Source organism: Natator depressus, chromosome 8, assembly GCF_965152275.1.
Source record: "Natator depressus isolate rNatDep1 chromosome 8, rNatDep2.hap1, whole genome shotgun sequence".
Taxonomy (NCBI): domain Eukaryota; kingdom Metazoa; phylum Chordata; order Testudines; family Cheloniidae; genus Natator; species Natator depressus.
This window is the reverse complement of record NC_134241.1, coordinates 101,384,020-101,389,871: the sequence shown is the minus strand read 5'-3', so window position 1 is coordinate 101,389,871 and position 5,852 is coordinate 101,384,020.

Sequence of the window (5,852 nt, the reverse complement as noted above, 5' to 3'; positions counted from 1 at the left end):
CGCGGCTCCGCGTGTGAACGCCCGGGCTGGATTCCCGCAGGGGCGGCGCCGGGGCCGCGGCGTTCCCAGGGCAGGATGCAGCTGCTCAGCCGGCAAGGCAGATGCGTACGCGTGTCACTTCCGCCATGTGCAGGAAAGCAGTGTGTGTGTGTGTGTCCCCTTGTGCAATGCAGCCCCCGAGGGTGGCAGGGGGGGAGTTTCCTCTGGCAGCTGCCCCCGGCCTCTCTGAAGCGGAGCAAAACGCTGCTGACGAGCACCGCTTGCACCAAGCGGCCGGAATTTGCAGGGGATCCCCCCCCCAGCAATGATCTTAAAGTGGGGAAAGGCGTGCATTACTCCTCTGCGCTGTACTATGCGGGGAGGGGGGCTTAAAAGCTCCCGTGCATTGCCTGAAAGATTCTGCAGGCCTCTGTCTTTCAAACTTTCAACACCATGGGGGAGAGATAGCTCAGTGGTTTGAGCAGGGTTGTGAGTTCAATCCTTGAGGGGGCCATTTAGGGATCTGGGGCAAAAATTGGGGATTGGTCCTGCTTTGAGCAGGAGGTTGGACTAGATGACCTCCTGAGGTCCCTTCCAACCCTGATATTCTATGAAACTGGGGAGGGATTGCGTTAGCTAAGGTCAAGCTGATGGAGGTGTTAACAAGCCCCTCCCCCCCGGTGCCTCCCGGGATACACATTCATTTCCCAGATCGGCTTGACTTTTGCTGTAAGAGAATAATGTGAATAGTGTGTCCGTTTCCCCCCTAGGATCCCGGACAGGTGTGGCAGAGTGGAAACTGAATTTGAGCCCATCTGTAACTTCTCAAAATGGCAAGAAGAGGTTCTTAGTTTTAATGAGTTAGTTAATTAATTAATGGTTTTAGTTAATGTATTGGTTTGATCCCTTTAGTCAAGTTTTAATTTATGGCTGAAGCACAGAATGCCTACACAGATATTCACCCTTGATTTAAAGCCTAGGTAATCTGTTCCAGTGGCTTCTCAGCTAAAGAATTTGCATCTTATTTCCAGTTTGAATTTCAAACTTTTGGTCTAAATTCCACACTCCACTCTAAAGTAATAATGTCTTACTACACTAATCCCTTTATAAGGAATATGGCACCATTCTTATAGTATATGGGAGAGGACAACTATCCTTTACTTTAGAGAGAAGATAAGATGTATTCCAAAGCTATCTGGGTGATCACAGTTTCGTGGAAAAGGGAGGAAAGTCATTGCTTACAGATAATTTACCAAGAGGACACTAAACCTGATTTGTAGCAAACCTGAGATCAGATTACAAAGGCCCAGATCTATGTTTAGTGAAATACACTCAATAATCTGGTCTATCATTTCCCTTTCATTAACAATGCTGCCAATGGGATGAGCGGGAAGGTTCTCTCATGGATCGGCAACTGGTTAAAAGACAGGAAACAAAGGTTAGGAACAAACGGTCAATTTTCACAATGGAGAGAGGTAAATAGCAGGGTTCCCCAAGCATCTGTACTGGGACCTGTGCTGTTCAATGTATTCATAAATGATCTGGAAAAGAGGTAAGCAAGTGAGGTGGCAAAGTTTGCAGATGATACAAAATTATTCAGGATAGTTAAGTCCAAAACAGACTGTGAAGAGTTACAAAGGGATCTCACAAAACTGGGTGACTGGGCAACAAAGTGGCAGCTCACGAAAGCTTATGCTCAAATAAATTGGTTACTAAGGTGCCACAAGTCCTCCTGTTCTTTTTGCGGATACAGACTAACACGGCTGCTACTCTGAAAAGTGGCAGGTGAAATTCACTGATGGGAAATGCAAAGTCATGTACTTTTGAAAACATCACAACTATACATAGAAACTGATGGGGTCTAAATTAGCTGTTATCACTCAAGAAAGAGATCTTGGAGTCATCGCAGATCGTTCTCTGAAAACATCCGCGCAGTGTGCAGTGGCCGTCAAAAAGCAAACAGAATGTTAGGAACCATTAGTAAAGGGATAGATAAAAAGACAGAAAGTATCATAATGTTACTATGTAAATCCATGGCACGCCCACATCTTGAATACTGCGTGCAGTGCTAGACACCCCATCTCAAAAGAAGATCTATTAGCACTTGAAAAGATACAGAGAAGGGCAACAAACATGATTAGGGACCCGCTTCCATATGAGGAGAGATTAAAAAGACTGTGACTGTCCAGTTTGGAAAAGAGACAATGGGCGGGCGGGGAGGGGGATAAGATAGAGCTCTATAAAATCACGACTGGTGTGGAGAACGTAAATAGAGAAGTGTTATTTAGCTCTTCATATAACACAAGAACCAAGGGTCACCCAATGAAATTAACAGGCAGCAGGTTTAAAACTAACATAAGGAAGTATTTCTTCACACAATGCACAATCAACCTGTGGAACTCATTGCCAGAGGATGTTGTGAAGGCAAAAAGTGTAACTGGTTTAAAAGAGAATTAGATAGGTTCCTGGAGAATGGGTGCATCAATGGCTATTAGCTAAGATGGTCAGGGATGCAACCCCATGCTTTGGGTGTCCCAAGCCTCTGACTGACAGAAGGTAGGACTGGACGACATGGGATGGATCACTGCGGAATTGCCCTGTTCTGTTCATTCTCTCTGAGGCATCTGGCATCAGCCACTGTTTGAAGACAGGGTACTGGGCTAGATGGACCATTGGTCTGATCCAGTGTGGCCGTTCTTACGTTAGGTTCTGATGCGTGTACACAATTATCCAAGTTTTCATCATTTCTGTGTTTTCTTCACTACAAGTCTCCTCTGCAGAAAAATGAGGTTAAAATAGTTCCCTAAGAATAGGGCTGGGCACAAATTTTCCACGTAACCCTTTTTTTTTTAGAGATGGAAATTTTTTCTTTTTTTGGACAAAATGCAAAGTGTCTGCTTTCTGCAAAAAAAAAAATCAATTTTCGTTCATGAGGAAACTATTTTGTGTGTGTGTGTGTGTGGTTTTCAGCCATTTTCAGCTGACCTTTGTTTTTGTTTGGTTGGTTTTTAATAAAAAGTCAAAATGTTCTGTGGAAAACCATTTTCTATCTAGCGCTTTTCCTTAATCATTCGTAAATGTTGGGTTATTGGATCATGGGAATGCTGACATGCTGGTATTGGTGTTATTTTTTCCTCTTCAGAAACGATCAAAATAGTGTTCCACCTTTCTGACTTGAGCAGTTCGTCAATTGTTGGTGTACTGTGGTTTGTTTCCATTAGGAGGAGGGCTTGATGATGGATCTTTGATGCGTCAAGGAAACTTAACTCAACCCATAAAAATACCAACAAAGAATTACACAGACTTTGTACAGATAAAGGGAAAAGATCAAGTGCTGGCTACACAAAGTGCATTATTTGCAGTGGTGCGGTTTTTAAAAATATAGCTATAAAAATAATTTTCTGGCTTTCTTCCCACTTAACTATATTGTAGTACATGAAAACAAGGAAACTTACAATTAGGAGTCATCACTTTTAAGGCCAGAAGGGACCATCCTGATCTCTGTATAACACAGGCCAAAGAAACTCACACAATGATTTCTGCTTCAAGCCAGTCACTTCTGGTGAGTGTATCCATTAGAAAGATATCCAGGCTGGATTCACAGACTTCAAGTGATGGAGAATCCACCACAGTTCTAGGTAAATTAATTGAAAAAGACCCTGAACGCTCATCTGAAATGACACCCATCAGACTTGTCTTGGTTTGAAGTTGTGTCTCTCTTCCCTTCTGAATTGTCTGCTGGATACCTCTTGTGACCCAACAAAGTAATGAAACCTACAGCAATCCTGTGCCCAAATGCAGAATTCTTGTAAGTTTCGATACATTTTCAAGCATTAAAAATAGAAGTGTGGACGTTGTGGCTTGGGGTCTCAAGCCCACAATTGTCCCTGGATCGAAGCTCAGACAGTTAGCCCGAGTGTCTGCAGGAACTGCTAACTTGAGTCTGTCTACCGGGCTGGACAGTTCATTCCCAGCTGTAGCCATATCCTGTGAAACCAACCAAGCCCTACTAAGTTGCTGGTAATTTATGTAGCTGTGAATACAGAAGCTACGGTTTTATTTGTAATGCAGCCCTCTGGCCATATTAGAAATCAGAACAAAACAAATGCAAGGTAAGGTGAGGGGTTTGTGCTTGAGAACTTTGATAGTAACTATTTTAATTTTCAAATACTTGTTCACAATGGGTGTTACTAGGCTAATAAGATGAAGACTACCTGTGACTGTTAGAGGTTTAAAATTAGGGCTAGTTGAAATTTTTCTGATGAAATGAAATTTATCATGCAAATTGTCTGCTTTTGACTGAAAATTCTAATATTTTATCATAAAAAGTATTTATTCTGGCTGAAATTTCACCAAAACATCAATTTTGTAGTGAATTTTTTTTGACAAAAATGAAAAATAATTAACTGGGGGAGGGGACTATATCCCAACCAGCTCAGTTTAAAATCCCTAGTTTTTTAAAGGCTGTCAAATTTTAAAGGGGGGACACACCCAAACTGTAAATTGAAGTTGTTGAAAGAGAGACAATAACATGAATTTTTTGAGTAATGAGTTCCTACAATTCTGGCTAAGTCTGAACTTCCATTTTTTCCCCCCATTCCGTTGGCTTTCTCTGTAATGGTTTAACACTGGATTCACACCACTGTTAGCCAAATAAATAAGAGCAAAGTAGTATTTTAAGCAGGACGTTGCCCGGTATATGGGCCTTGTCCATGGTGGATTTAGATCCTTGCTGGAATAAACTTGCTCCTGACGACAGACTGATGGCTTATTCTTAGCAACTTAAAGTTTTAAAACCATCAGCCTTTCCTCATTAACACACCCGGCTCCTTTCACCCTGGCCCTGATGCACCAATCTCACGCGTCTACACTGCAAAACCAAACCACAGCAGCGAGTCAGACCTCGGACTTGTGCTACACGGCTGAAAATAGCAGTGTAGGTGTTCCTGCTTGCGTAACCCACACACCTCCTGGGTGTGGTGTTCTCTGTCCCGTCTAGTGGCCCTGAGACCACTTAGAGCGAGATTAATGAGTCTGCTCTAGAGCCTCAGCTAACAGCCAGTTGGGTTTTAGCTCATGGGTAGAGGCTCATGCACTAAGCTCCAGAGGTCCCCGGTTCGATCCCGCCTGCCGACGACCGGGGTCTGCCGGCGTTACATTTGGACTGGAGCCTGGGCTGTGACACCCTGCGACACCCTGCGAGGCGGCTGGGTCTGGGAGCCCGGGCTCCCGCCTGAGTGGGAATGCCCACACGGCTGTTTTCAGCCCGGTGGCGCGAGCTGGAGTCCGTTGACGGGGCTCCGAGACTCGCTTCCACGGGGTTGCTGTTTTGGACGTAGCCTGGGCCTCTCCACCCCAGGCAGTGCTGCGCCGCGTGCTGGATGTAAGCGGATAGCTGTGGCGCGATCGGGGGCCCCCCCTGCCTTTCAGGGAGCGCGAGCCCCTGGCTGAGGGGGCAGGGGGCTGGCCCCGGGAGGTTCCGCGGCCCCGGGGAATGGCAGTTGGAAGTGGGCAGTTGGCGGGAGGCTGAAGGCAACGCCCAGGGCGGCGGGGTCCCCCTGCGCTGCGCACGAGGGGCCAGGCAGCGATGAGGGGGCAGAGCGATGGGAGGGACGGGGCCTGGGGAGCAGGGGCGGGAAGATGAGCTGAAGAGAGAGAGAAGCAAGGCGTAGCCTGAGGGGAAATAGGGAGAGAGCCTGGAACGCCCCCCAACAGAGAGGTCAATGTGCTGCTCCTGGCTCTGAGATGGGGGTACAGGGAGGGGGGATGGAGGGTGCAGGGTAGGAAGGAGGAAGGGGTTGGGTGTGGGGGGGAGGTGCGGGGAAGGAGGTGGATGGGATGGGGTGTGGGGGCTGTGGGGAAGGAGAGGGGGT